At 36.8% G+C, this 15,615-nt stretch overlaps 1 protein-coding gene across 2 annotated transcripts in view; it reads left to right on the plus strand.

Annotated features, from left to right (window-relative positions):
- NMU (neuromedin U) overlaps positions 1–15,615 on the plus strand; it is a 47,823-nt gene that overhangs the window by 30,706 nt on the left and 1,502 nt on the right. The window contains exon 10 of one of the 2 annotated variants that reach the window (XM_007121141.3): positions 6,211–6,721. The exons of the other annotated variant lie outside the window; for it this stretch is intronic. The gene's annotated coding sequence lies outside the window, so the exon portion shown is untranslated. Of the gene's footprint in view, positions 1–6,210; positions 6,722–15,615 lie in introns of those variants that run through there. 2 annotated transcript variants of the gene reach the window in all.

The raw sequence follows: 15,615 nt of genomic DNA on the forward strand, positions 1-15,615 counted from the left end.
TCTAGAAAATGAAGATAATGAAAACACTACATGTTAAAACTTATGGGACTCTGACAAAACCATATTTAGTGGAAAATTTAAGGCTTTAAACACTGTCAAGCAAGAAAAAGTGAGTGAATTAGGAATTTGTCATTAAGTTAAAAAGAACAACAAGGTGAACCTCAGGAAAGCAGAGGAAGAAAATTATAAAATGAAAGATGAAATTAATTGATTATAAAATAGTAAAATACAACAATTGGTAAATAAACCAAAAATCTTATTCTTATAAAAATCTTATTCTTTATAAAAAAAATGAAATAAACTATCCTAATTTTCCTAGCCTAATCAATGAAAAGAAGAAACCATAAATATACAGAAATACAAATGAAAAGAGGGAAATTAAAACAGATACAGAAGAAATGGGAATCATAAGAACACTTTTCAAATTTCTGTGCCTATCAGTTTGAAAACCTAGATAAAATGGAGAATATATAATACAGTAGACACTACCAAAATTGACCTCAGAAAAAAGAAAAAAAAAATCTAAGCATACTGATGGACTTGGAAAAAAAATCGAGAATGTTATCTAGAAACTCTCCCCTCAAGAGTACTAGGACAAGAAATTTCGGATTTTTCCAGCTCAGAGAAGGAAGAAAACTTTCAAAATATTTTTATGAAGTCAGCAAACACTAATACCAAAACCTTACAAAGTTAGTATAAGAAAGGAAGCTGTAGGTCAATCCTGTTTATAAATATCAATGCAAACATTTAAAAGAAATATTAGTAAATAGTATTCAGCAATACATTGAAAGAATTATATGACCCCATGAAGTGAAGTTCATTCCAGCAACTAAGATGGTTCAATATCAGGAAGTCTATGAAAATATTTTCACCATTAAAAGAAAAATAATACAGTCAACTCAGTACAGGCATACCTCCATTTTATTGCGCTTTGCTTTATTGTGCCTCACAGATATTATGTTTTTTACAATTTGAAGGTTTGTGACAACCCTGTGTTGAGCAGGTCTATCAGTGTCATTTTTTCCAAAAGCATTTTCTCGCTTCGTGTCTTATGTCTCATTTTGGTAATTCTTAGAATATTTCAAACTTTTTCATTATCATTATATTTGTTATGGTGATCTGTGATCAGTGATCTTTGATATTCTGATTAAAATTGTTTTGGGGTGCCATGATCCACGCCCATGTAAGATGGCAAACTTAATTGATAAATGTGTGTGTTCTGACTGCTCCACTGACCAGCCATTCCACGGTCACTTCTCCCTCTCGTCAGGCCTCTCTATTCCCTGAGACACAAAAATATTTAAATTAGGCCAATTAATAATCCTACAATGGCCTCTAAGGTCTCAAGTGAAAGGAAGAGTTACACGTCTCTCATTTTAAATCGAAAGCTAGAAATGATTAAGCTTAGTGAGGAAGGCATATCAAAGGCCGAGATAGGCCAAAAGCTAGGCCCCTTGTGCCAAACAGCCAAGTTGTGAATGCAAAGAAAAAGTTCTTGAAGGAAATTAAAAGTGCTACTCCAGTAAACACGTGAATAAGAAATTGAAGTAGCCTTATTGCTGATATGGAGAACATTTCAGTGGTCTGGATAAAAGATCATACCAGCCACAATGTTCCCTTGAGCCAAAGCCTAATCCAGAGCAAGGTCCTAACTCTCTTCAATTCTGTGAAGGCTGAGAGAGTTGAGGAAGCTGCAGAAGAAAAGTTTGAAGTTAGTAGAGGTTGTTTCATGAGGTTCAAGGAAAGAAGCTGTCTTCATAGCATAAAAGTTCAAGTTGAAGCAGTAAATGCTAATGTAGAAGCTGTAGCAAAATCCAGAAGATCTAGCTAAGATAATTAATGAAGGTGACTACACTGAAAAACAGATTTTCAATGTAGACAAAACCACCTTCTATTGAGAGAAAATGTCATCTAGGACTTCCAAAGCTTAGAGAGAAGTCACTGCCTGGTTTCAAAGCTTTGAAGGACAAGCTGACTCTTGTTAGGGGCTAATGCAGCTGGTGACTGTAAGTTGAAGCCAGTGCTCACTTACCATTCAGAAAACCCTAGGGCCCTTAAGAATTATGTTGAATCTACTCTGCCTGTGCTCTAAAAATGGAAAAACAAAGGCTAGATGACAGCATATCTTATGCAACAAAGTTTATTGACTATTTTAAGCCCAGTATCGAGACTTACTGCTCAGAAAAAAAGATTCCTTTCAAAATATTACTGCTCATTGACAATGCATCTGGTCATCCAGGCACTCTGATGGAGATGTACAGCGAGATTGTTTTCAAGCCTCCTAACACAACATCCCATGGATCAAGAAATAATTTCTTCAGGTCTTTTAAGAAATGCATTTCATTTAAGAAATGCATTGTGTAAGGTGATAGCTACCATAGATAGTGATTCCTCCAGTGGATCTAGGCAAAGTGTAATAAATTGAAAACCTTTTGGAAAGGGTTCATCATTCTAGATACCATTAAGAATATTTTTGATTCATAGGAAGAGGTTAAAATAACAGGAGTTTGGAAGAGGTGATACTAAACCTCATGGATGACTTTGAGGGTTCAAGACTTCAGTGGAGGAAGTAACTACAGATGTGGTAGAAACAGCAAGAGAACTCAAATTAGAAGCGGAGCCTGAAGATGTGACTGAATTGCTATAATCTCATGATAAAACTTTAGCAGATGAGCAGTTGCTTCTTATGGCTGAGCAAAGAAAGTGGTCTCTTGAGACGGAATCTACGCCCAGTGAAGATGCTGTAAAAATTGTTGAAATGACAACAATTTCAATGACAGGGATTTAGAATGTTACATAAACAGTTAGTTGATAAATCAGCAGCGGGGGGACTTCCCTGGCGGTCCAGTGGGTGGGAGGGAGGGAGACGCAGGAGGAAAGAGATATGGGAACATGTGTATATGTATAACTGATTCACTTTGTTATAAAGCAGAAACTAACACACTATTGTAAAGCAATTATACTCCAATAAAGATGTTTAAAAAAAAAAAAAGACTCCACGCTTTCACTGCAGGTAGTGCAGGTCCAATCCCCTGGTGGGGGACTAAGATCCCGCACGCTGCTCGGTGCAGCCGAAAAGAAAAACAAAGCAGCAGCAGCAGCAGGGTTTGAGAGGATTGACTCCAATTTTGAATGAAATTTTACTATGAGTAAAATGCCATCAAACAGCATTGCATGCTATCAGAGAAATTGTCCCTGAAAGGAAGAGTCAATCAATGTGGCAGACTTCACTGTTGTCTTATTTTAAGAAATTGTCACAGTCACCCCAGCCTTCAGCGACTAATACCCTGATCCCTCAGCAGCCATTAACATCTAGGCAAGACCCTCCACCAGCAAAGAGATTACGAATCTCTGAAGGCTCAGTTGATGGTTAGCAATTTTTAGCTATAAAGTAATTTTAAATTGAGGTATGTGCATTGGTCTTCTTAGACATAAAGCTACTGTGCACTTAATAAACTATTGTATAGTGTAAACATAACTTTTATATGTACCAGGAGACTAAAAAATTTGTATGACTTGCTTTATTGAGATATTCACTGGAACTGAACCTGCAGTATCTCTGAGGTATGCCTGTAGATGCTTTTGGTAAAGTTCCATGTCAATTTCTAATGTCTTCAAAGAAGATCCTGTAGAAAGAGATGAATCTTTATTAACAATATTTATATAATGGTCTGAAACAAAGTCAGTAGAAGGCTTGATAGTAAAACATTTTAGAGTATTTATATTCACATCAGAAACAAAACAAGGATACTCTGTTCTCTTTTATTTCATGTAGTTCTTATGCATTAGCCAACTCAGACAAGAAAGAAATAAAAGATACAAATATTGGAAAAGTGAAGAAAAAATTTTATGTTCTCATGGGGCATAATTATGAACTTGAATTTTCAAACTATATTTGGTATTAACTCATGTTTCAACAAAGGCTTGTTATGTTCACATCGAGAATATGAGCAGGGCTTCACTGGTGGCTCAGTGGTTAAGAATCCGCCTGCCAGTGCAGGGGACACCGGTTTGAGCCCTGGTCCAGGAAGATCCCACATGCTGCAGAGCAACTAAGCCCGTGAGCCACAATTACTGAGCCTGTGCTCTAGAGCCCGTGAGCCACAACTACTGAAGCCTGCGTGCCTAGAGCCCGTGCTCCGCAATAAGAGAAGCCATGGCAATGAGAAGTCCGCACACCACAACGAAGAGTAGCCCCTGCTCGCCACAACTAGAGAGAGACCCAACGCAGCCAAAAATAAATAAATAAATAAATTTATTTTTTAAAAAAGAATATGAACAATCATATTCCTAATTTTTCTTGTTTCAAGGAACTAAGAACAAAAAGTTAATGGAAAAGAACTGTATTTTATAATATTACAAATGTGAACAAAAAATAGTTTAATACTAAATGGAAAAAATGTCTGATTTTAACACTAAACTAAGTGTTAGAGTGCTCATAAATGTGAAATGGAATTTAATCCATGATTTGATCAAGTTAGCAAAAAATTCTCTGTGAAACTGAGAAAAACAGCTTTATTTGGATTGTTTCCAATATTAGGGCCCACATATACTAATTCACTCAGGATTTCATTTTATCTTGTCAATAAACACTTCAATAATAATTTTTCTTTGTTTTTCTCATCTGATTATCTGAGATCTTACTCTGTCCTGATGACTTATATTTATTTAGACTATGGTTAGATATAAAATAGGATGATTTAGTCACAAATACATGGGGAATAACTGTAACATATTCATAAATCTTATTGGCATCAATGAGCTTTAGGAAACTACTTTTATACAGTTAAATAATTTTTGTAAAACTTTGGAAAATACTGGCATACAGAATAAACATTTCATCAGAGAGAGATTAAATGATAATTTAAAATATGCATATTGAAGAATAGCTGAGAAATATCTCAGATGTCAGTTTTATCATACATGACAAAATATTTATAGAAATGTCTATATATAAAGGAAGTGTATGTAGACTTGTATATATGCTCATTATATACATACATTCATATACCCGTTTATACTTGAATCTAAATTCAATTTTTTTTTAACATAATGCCAACTATTTTCTGCAGAAACAACGCTATGGAATACATGATGTACTGACATTTTTTTTTTCTTCTGAAAAACAATCCTTGTTAAGTTTAACATGTTTGAGAATCCCTGTGTTGTAAGCATTCTCAGTAAAAGTTGATTGAGATTGTAAATGTTTAATTTGTTGAAAATTTAAAAAGCATCTTAAAATATTTTTCTTAGTGTTGTAATGATAGATAGTGTATAATAAAGTTGTGAATAATTATGTTCCTTAGGTCCTTGAGGCTGTTGATGGTACTCATATACAATGCTCTTTTGATGTTTTTATTAAAGGCAGTTAGTAGAGCTGAGTTTTAATGAGCGATTTTAGTTTATTCTATTTGGATTTCTTCAGTGACAAAATCACCAGCTCTTACAAAATACCAGAATGCCAAATAGCTAACAATCTTAGAACATGAATACCAACTAAAACTATACTAGTTGGAGGATTTGGCCATGATCCATCCAATAGTCCAATAAACAAGTTCTGATATATACACTGTAAAATAGATCTCTTATTGCTACTAACATAACAGGAGGCCAGCTTTTTCTACCAAGTAGTAGCATTAAGCTTATCTTTTTTTTTATTGGAGTATAGTTGATTTACAATGTTGTGTTAGTTTCTGCTGTACAGCAAAGTGAGTCAGTTATACATATACATATATCCACTCTCTTTTAGATTCTTACCCCATATAGGTCATTACAGAGTACTGAGTAGAGTTCCCTATGCTATACAGTAGGTTCTTATTAGTTATATAGTTGTTTCACCTTGCAGCATCTGAAAGGCAACCAGCCTTGTCCAGAAAGAATGCCATCTTACTAGTAGAGAATCATGAACACAGTGGGTGAACTTTTTACATCAAATCAGTGTCTAGTGGGCACAATTAACCTCATATGGATGTTGAGATTCTCTCCCTTCAGGTTCCCCTGGGTTTTCCCTTCAGATTCCCCTGGATTTTCCCTTCTGACCTGGCCTCTTGGATAACCGCCTACTCTACCAGCTGGTTGCTGGCTGATTAGAGAAGGCTGGCTCTCTGTGTGGGTAGGATTAGTTCTTATATTCTTCAGAGTATCTAACAAGCCTTTGTCTTACTAATGATGACCCCTGATTATAGCTTAAATTATGCCTTTTTCTAACAGAGTCCCTGAATTTCACTTCTTGTCAACCCACGTGAAGAACATGAGAAAGAAGGAGCAGAAGAGAACAAAAAGTATATTCTTTAAAAAAATGAATTGCCTTGATGAGATGCGGACTTGAGACAGAGAATGTTGCCAGAGCTGCTCCAGGTCTTTGCTCAAAACCTGCCAACCCCCACTTTTAGCAAGAGTTAACATAAATCTTTAAAGTCCAGAAATAAAAAAGGAAGCTACAAACAAACAAACAAAAACCAGATGGAACCAGCTAGGACCAAGATGGTGACAGATCTGACCTCCAACAGACCCTGAATCTCATTATATGCTGATTTTACTACATTAGCATATTAAATGACACACCTACTGGTGGCCAAGACTGGATATTAAGGACCAAAAAAGGATAAAAAGGGGTGGCACTCCATTCCCTTGGAAAAAACTCTGCCTCTTCCCCAGTAGACTAATGCATATGCCTCCCCATCATTAACCTCACTCCTCCTCCCTTTGTCATTACTCTTTAAAATTAAAGCCCTCTGGACACGTGGGCAAGAAGTAGATCTGTGAACTTAGTTCCTGCTTTTCCATTGTTTGGATACTGAATAAAGCTTGTGCTGTGATCTCAGCTTTGGCTTCGTTATTTGGCTGCTCGAACGTGAATGGAAAAAGAATCCTGCCCCCCCCCACCCCCGCCAAGGCAGAGAGCCATTGCCCATCTAGGGGCTGAGCAAGGTCCGTAGGACTTAATTCGGTAACAAAAGGGCTCTAAAGCTCTAAACGCATAGGCAGTGTTAGCTAGTGCTATGCACAGTAATTCAACTAGCCTGGATTTTAGATTGTCAAAATAAGAAAGGGAGTTGACTGCTAATTCAAGCAGCAGCTCCCAGGGCCTGCCGGAAATCTAGAGAGACTTGGGCCACTTACATTTTGGGGGGCTCCCCTGATATTAAAAAGAAGAAGAAGGAGAAGAAGAAGAAAGAGGAGGAGTAGAAGGGGAATGAGGGAGGAAGGGGGAAGGGTAGAGGAGGAGGAGAAAAAGAACACAACATGGTTACAAAAATAGTGTGATGTTTTAAAATATTTTATATTTAATATTAATATTTTACACACAAAACATATAGGCTATTAGGAGTGTACGATTTGTATTAACTGGGCACTACAGATGGAGTAGTCCAATGCTGAGCCCGAGTTTAAAACTGTGTCACTAAAAACATTTTTTCTTCATTTCCAAATCTTTTCGCATCTTTGTGACCATGGGTATAACCTTACTTGGCAATAACATCATATGTTTTCCTCATGTTCCTGGCAGCTCCCAGTAAACATCCTTTCCTTCATCTAAACACCAAGGAACCAAACTGTCTAGGTTTCCTACCTAAAGTCCGAGCTCCTGTCTCCTATGGCAATGGGTTTTTAAGGTGGCGGCAGAGAGCCATTTGAGAATCTGATGAAAGTTCTGGTCCTTAAATACCCCCCAAAATTTACACATACAACACAATTATGTGTGCATCGAGGGCTGGGGCTAGGCACCCCCTGAAGTCCATCCAAATATAAGCTATGGGCTCCACGTTAAGAACGTCAACTCTGAGGAGTTCTCGCCCCAGGATTTTGTTACTTCTCCATGAAGACAGGACTCAGGGATTGAAGGGTGCCGGAGGCACGGAAACAACGCGTGATTTTGGAGATGGTGGAGGGAAGGGTGGGAGGAATGCCGGCACCAGTATCATGAACGGAAGAGGCGCTGCTTGGGATAAATGCCCAAGACCAAGTGCGTCAGTACCCACAGCCACCTCCTAGGCCACGCCTCCGCGTTGCCTGGCAACAGAGCTGCGCCAGGCGCACGTGCGTCAGAGGTCCTCGTTCTCCCGGCTCCCTCCCAGTGGGCACTGGGAACAGCTAGGACCTCGGCGGGCTCCCTTGTGGCTTCGAGGGAACGTCGGAGCCAGGAGTCCCCGCCAGGAGTTAGACGACAGCGGCGTGTGAGGGGCGAGGCGGAACACCATGCAGGTGGGAGTCGCGGCCTCCAGTGAGCCTGGACACCCCAGCGCGGTCCCTGGCTGGGCCTGAGGCTGAGCACGATGGGGAGGGCGGCCTACAGGGGTTAGGTTCTAACATTTGTTTTCAGTGAGAGCTAAATTTTGCTTGCGTCTCTGTAACGATTGGAGAGAAATTCAAATTACCTCTAGGAGAACGCCGTTTTTTCAACGCTCAAGAAAGACTTCCGTTTGTCACTGGAGAAAGCCTTTGGACTGCGTTTCACACCTATATCCTGGAAATCTTACTGCTGCGCTATTTCTGACTTAAGAAATAGACCATCAGCTTTAGCCCAAGTGTGATTAAATTTAAGTATCCTGCCCCACTACATTTTAAAAAGGTCAGAGAGGAAACCCTAATAGTCGCATCTGTCTTGAGAAAGACCAGCTGTCCCTGGAATTTCTCCTACCTGATCACAAAAACTCTGTTAAACTTCCATTAATTCGTAAGAAGGTTGCTCCTCTATCTAAAGCTGCATTACTAAGCAGAAGACTGTGCTTTTATTTCCTTTTTAAAATCAGAGTAAAATTCTCTCCAACTTCAGAAAAGCTTCTTCCCACCTGCTATCCCAGATTAAAACCACTGTGATTTTTCTAGTTTTACATATTTAATTTTGGAAGTCGTTTATGCTGTATAATTTATTAGGATATTTTTAACACAAATTACATATAATTTTAAAGGATATTCCTTTTGTGTTTATAATAGATTCCTAGCAAGTGCATTTTATTCACTATGTAAAAACATTGCAAATTTGTCCTGATTTTTGTCTACTCTTCAAGAAATAGGCTGAAATGTAATTGAGAGTAGAGACGACAGCATATTAATCTTTGTTCATTTATTTATTCATTGATTTATTCAGTAGCCAGTTATTCAGTGTTTATGTGTAGTTTTGGACTTGTTCTAAAAGCTTACTGTGGGGGAATAAGAGAGAGTCAGATATAACTGTGTCATGATAAATGCCATAATACCTTTATCAAATAGATTGCGGTGCCTATTTCTATTTCTCTTATTACAATTTCATAGATAATTTCTAAAAGTAAAGGGAAGATCAGAGTATAGAGCATTTACTATTAAATCGCATTGCAACTAACTCCCAGATCAGTTAAGGAAGAGCAGTCACGGAGATGTATGAATAAAACCATAAGTATGTGATATCATGAATATCAAGAAAGAGTGTTTTAACAAGAAAAGAACGACAGACTCTCCCCAGTTCTGCCTAAGAGATCAAATACAATGAAAATCCATTGAAAATAACAACATGGAGCTCACAGGTGACCTTAGAACAGTTTTGAAAGGAGTGTTGGAGGTAGAAGCCAAATTTGGAGTAGGTAGAAGCCAAATTTGGAGTAGGTCGAAGAGTGAATGGGAGGTGGAAGTGGTTATAGCATATATAGACAGTTATTTTAAGAAGTTTGAGTAGGAAGGAGAAAAGCGAGATAGGGTGGTAGGGGGTGCAAAGTGCAGGGAGGGTTTTTTAAAAAGGTAACTGCTGGATTTTCTGATAATAGAGGGCTCAGTTATTTGGACCAACTCTCCTGCTGAATACAAATAAAAATCCTGGCTAGAATGTAGAACCTTTCTCCTTAAAAGCATCAGAGATAACGTGATAGTAAACGATGAGACCAAAATCAAAGGGAAAGTGGAAAAGCAGGTGAATGGATTTCCAGAGCTTTAAAGCCAGTTTTACCACAAGGCCATCTTAGCAATCTGCAGTTCGTTCCTAGGTGTAATCACAGGGTGACGAGGAGTCAAAGGGTATGGTCCATGAAAGCATGGGAAACTAATAGGAGTATGAACCAGATAAAAACCCATGTCTAGAGGAATTCAGGGAAGGTCGTCTTGATGCCTAATGGAGCAGTGGAGAAAAAGAAAAGCAATAAAACCTATCCCCAAGAAGTTGTGGCTTAAGAGACCTCTCATATAGATTGCAACCTAAGGCATATTGTCTGGGTGATCCAACAAACTTCAAACTGTGAATTTGATATAAATTAGTTATATACTGTAGTGCTCGTAAATACCTGGAAGAAATAGCAAATCCTCGTCCAGGAAGACATCTTTATGTTAGAATTCATGGAGATAGGTTTTCAAGGACATCAAGCAGAAATCAGTCAAAAGTAACCAAGCACACAAGGGAACAGGGCACTATGAGCATGAACCAACAAAAACAGACTTGCAGAGAGTTCAGTTATCTGAATGATCAGAAACAGGTATAAAACAACTATGCTTATTATGTTTTAAAAAACAAAAGACCAAATTGAAATTATCTTCAAAGAGTAGGAGACTATAAAAAGTGACCATAAAATTTGATGAAGACATTTCTATACACTACAATGAATAATAAAGGAAATTAAGAAAACAATTCCATGTATAATTGCATCAGAAAGAATAAAATACTCAGGAATAAACATAAACAGGGAGGCAAAAGACTTGTACAATGAAAACTACAAAACATTGCTGATAGGATCAGTGTCCTTATAAGAGGAAGATCCACTAGAGCATGCTGTCTCTCTTTGCACACACACAGAGGAAAGGCTGTGTGAGCTCACAGCAAGAAGGTGGCCTCCTGAAAACTAGGAGAAGAGTTCTCACCAGTAGCAACCCTGCTGGCACCTTGATTTTAGACTTCCAGCCTCCAGAATTGTGAGAAAATAAATTTCTATTTAAGTCACCTGGTCTGTGATATTCTGTTATGGCATCCCAAGCAGACTAACACAGGCTGCTTGAGTGTCCTCAAAACATGGCAACTGGTTTCCCCCCAGAGCAGGTGATGAGAGAGACTGAGAGGAAAAAGCAGCAGCAGTGCCTTTTGTGACTTAGTCTTAGAAATCACATAGTGTCACTTCTATCATATTTTCAGTTTATTAGAAGTGAGACAGCAGGTTCAGCGTATACTCAGTGGAAGTGGGTTAAGCTTCAACTCTCAAAAAAGGTGCATGGGGGCTTCCCTGGTGGCACAGTGGTTGAGAGTCCGCCTGCCGATGCAGGGGACACGGGTTCGTGCCCCGGTCCAGGAAGATCCCACATGCCGCGGAGCGGCTAGGCCCGTGAGCCATGGCCGCTGAGCCTGTGCATCTGGAGCCTGTGCTCCACAATGGGAGAGGCCACAACAGTGAGAGGCCCGCGTACCACAGAAAAAAAAACAAGGTGCATGAAAAAATTTGTGAATATATTTTAAAATTATCAGAATAGTTTAAAAAGAAGATTAGATATAGTTGAGGACGTTTTACAATCATATGGCCTGGGGTGGCAGAAAACTACCATTTTAATAGAGATGTTGGAGGGCAAAGTCCTGGGCTGGTAGAGTGGTGGGAGAATCATGAGGAAGTCTCAGAAAGGAAAATAACACGGAAGGGTTGATCCTTAAATTCTGCATATAAAATCCACACAAATTCTTATTTGTCAGCCAAACTCCATATGTATATAGGAGATCCCAAGGTGCCTGGCAAAAAGCAGCCACTAGAAAGTCAAAAAACTGAACTGATCTGAGGTTTTGGCTGCTGCCCATTTCAATTGAAGTAGTTTGATGTTTGAGTCCAACCAAGTTAACTGCCTTCAAGTAGGAAAATCAACATACTTTAGAGGAACATAAAAAATTGTAAATTTCTATGATGTATCATTCTGAATGTCTAGTATGCAATAAAAATTATATAAGCAAAAAGAAAAAGAATGAAAAGCCATATTCAAAATGTGACTCATATTCAAAAGCAAAGCAACCAATGGAAACAAATCCTGAGACTATCCAGATGTTGATATTAGCAAATGAAGAATATAAAGCAGCTATTATAAATATATTCAAGGACTTAAAGGAAAATAAATTAACAGTTGGAGAATCATAACAGAGAAATAGAAACAGTAACAAAACAAATGGAAATTCTTGAACTGAAAAGATCAACAACTGAAATAAAAAATTCACTGAATGGGCTTTATAGCAGACTGCAGATGGCAGAAGAGTCAAGGAACTTGGATTCATCAATAGAAAGTGTCCAACTTTAAGAACAGAGAGAAAAATATTAAAAGTCAATAGAGATTCAGTGAACTGAAGGGACATTGTTAAATTGTTAAATTGGTTAACATACATCTAACTGTAATACATGGTTAACATACATGTAACATCCTGTCAAAAATCCTAGAAGGAGAGGAAAGATGGGGTGGGGGGGGCAGGAAAAAATTAAAAAGATGATGGATAAAATTGTCCAGAGTTTGAGGGAAGACATAAACTTAACAATTTAAGAAGTTCAGGGAACTCCAAACAGGGTAAATACAAATAAAACCACACCAAGCACATAGACACACTTCTGAAATCAAAAGATAAAATCTTGAAAACATCCAGAGAAAAGACATAATGTAAAGATGTGTATGTTATGTATATACAGGAGAACAGCAATATGATTGACAGCTGACTTCTCATCAGAAACATTGGAGGCCATAAGGCTTTTAAAATGCTTTAAATGCTGGAGGGAAAACTTTCAAACCAAAATTCTATATCTAGCTAAACTATCCATCAAAAAAACTGGGAAAAAATAGATATTTTCAGAAATATGAAAACTGAGAGAATTACATTCCACAGACCTGAAGGGTAAGAAATGCAAGGAAGTTTCTTCATACTGAAAGGAAATTACATCAGGTGGAAAACTGGATCTAAAAGTAAGTGTGAAGAGCACCTTAAATGGTAAATATTTGGGTAAATTCTAAAAACTAAATATATTTATCCTCTTAATTTTCTTAAAAGACATTATAATTGTTTAGGGTAGAAATTGTAACATTGTATTATAGGGGTTCAAATATATTGTAAATATTAATATATATAACAGCAGTAAGGCAAAGGTTGGGATAGTGGTAAATGGAACTACACTAAGTGAGGTTCCCATATTTTATGTAAAATACTACAACATTAACTGTAATATGTTAAAGATACCATTATAATTTCTAGAACAATTATTAAAGCAATAATGCAAAGATGTATACCTAAAAGGCCAGTTGCAAAGAACATAATTCTAGAAAATATTTAATTAACCGAAAGAAGGCAGAAAAGGAACAGAGGAACAAAAAAGCAAACAATACTAATTAAAAACAGGAAAATAGTAGCTCTACATCTAATATTAACAATTATATTAATTTGCTGTACAGCAGAAACTAACACAACACTGTAAAGCAACTATACTCAAATAAAAATTAAAAAGACAATTATAGTAAGTGTAAATGGAGTAAACACTTAAATTAAAAAGTAGAGATTATCAGAATAGTTTAAAAAAGCAATACATAGCTACATATTGCTAAAAGAGACACACTTTAAATACAGTGAAACAGATGGGTTAAAGTAAAAGGATTGAAAAAGACATGTTATTTAAACAGTACTTAGGAATAAGGAGTATAAACTATATTAGTAACAAATAAAATAGACATCAAAATGAGGATTACTACTAGAAATAAAAAAGAACATTTTATAATGATAGGAGAAATTCATCAGGAAAATATCATAAATATAGCTGTGGATTTGCATAATCAAGCTTCAAACACATAAAGCAAAAACTGATGGAGAAATAGACAAATCCACAATCATAACTAGAGATTTTAACACCCCTCCTCCTAGTAATTGATAGAACAACTAGATACAGAAATCGCAGAATAGAAGATCTGAACAAATCTGTCAACAATCTATTGATTTGTGGAGAAAAAAGCCCATCAGTGGCAAAATACACATTCTTTTCACACCATGTAGAACATTCACTAAGATATGCCATATGCTGGGTCATAAAACAAGTAAATGCATTTCAAAAAATCAAAATCTTAACAACGTATGTTTTCCGACCATGCAGAAGTAACTTAGAAATTATTAATAAGATACCTAGAAAAGTCCAAAATATTTGAAAATTAAGCAGTATCCTTCCAAATAAAAATGTCAGCAAAAAATCATAAGATTAGAAATATTTTTAACTGAATAATAATAAAAATACAGCATACCAAAACTTGTAGGATGCAGCTAAAGAATTTGTTAAAGGAATATTTGTAGCTTTAAGTGGTTATAATTAGAAAAGAACTCCAATAAAGATGTTAAAAAATATTTTTTAATTAAAAAAAAAGACTCTAAAAAAAAGTTCTGTGTGTGCTTGAAAAGAAAAAAAAAAGAAAAGAAAGGTTTATAATTTGATCTAAGCTTCCACCTTAAAGTAGAAAAAAATATGAGCAAAACACAGTAGAGAGGCTTCTCTTTTTAAATATTTGTATTATCTGTCAGGAGTTCCCCTTTTTCATTTTTAATACTGGTGCTGTCTTCTCACTTTTTTTCTTTATCAGTCTTGGCAAGTGTTTATTTTATTAGTCTTCTCTAAGATCCAATTTTTGGCCTTGTTAACCCACTCTATTATATATTCGATTCTTATTTCATTAATTTCTGTTTTCATCTTTATTATTTCCTTCCTTCTACCTTTGGTTTATTTTGATGTTCTTTTCCCAACTTTTTAGGTTGGATGCTTGTATATTAATTTGTAAGCCTTTTCCATTTTCTAATATGTTAAATTCAGGGTGTAAAATTCCTTTCATGAACTGCTCTCGTTGCAGCCCACATATTTTTGATACGTGGCTTTATTATCATTCAATTCCTAATGCTTTTAAATTTCCATTGTGATTTCTTCTTTGACCCTTTAGTCATTTAGAATTTTTTTTTAATTCCAAATATATGATGATCTCCTAGTTATCATTTTCTTATTGATTTCTGTCTTTGGTCACTGTGCTTGAATCTGTGCACCTTTATTCAATTTCTCAGCCTCTTGGCCGCTTTCAGAATTGGTAGTTGATTGAAGGGGAATGGACCCAAACATAGAGCTTCTTTCTCTGGGTCTACTTCTCATCCAGGATTTTCTTACCATAATTCTCTTCACTGCTTTGTTGATTCTTCAGTGCCTTCAAATTAATTTTCATCTATTTTGTCCAGTTTTACTAGCTGTTCTCAGTAAGAGGCTTGATCCAAATTATCTAGTCTGCCATTACCAAGTGCAGAACTCCTGCTGATGGAGACTTAATTGTTTTAAGACATATAGAAAGAACGGCGATCAGAAGATTTTGTGGATAGAGAGACCAGTAAAAGACCAGTGTGAATAAAAAACCAAAACTTTGCCCAAAGAATATGATGAAGAGGAGAAATAAGATGATACTTGTATTAGTTATCCATTGTTGCATAACAAATCACCACAAACTTGGTGACTTAAAATAACACATTTATTATCTCAGAGTTTTTATGGGTCAAGGATCCAGGCATTGCTTAGCTGGGCCATCTGCTTCAGAGTCTCCAACAAGGTTGCAATTAAAGTGTCAGCTAGAGGGCTTCCCTGAGGGCTTCCCTGGTGGCGCAGTGGTTGAGAGTCCGCCTGCCGATGCAGGGGACGCGGG

This window comes from Physeter macrocephalus, chromosome 7, assembly GCF_002837175.3.
Source record: "Physeter macrocephalus isolate SW-GA chromosome 7, ASM283717v5, whole genome shotgun sequence".
In the NCBI taxonomy this organism is placed as follows: Eukaryota; Metazoa; Chordata; class Mammalia; order Artiodactyla; family Physeteridae; genus Physeter; species Physeter macrocephalus.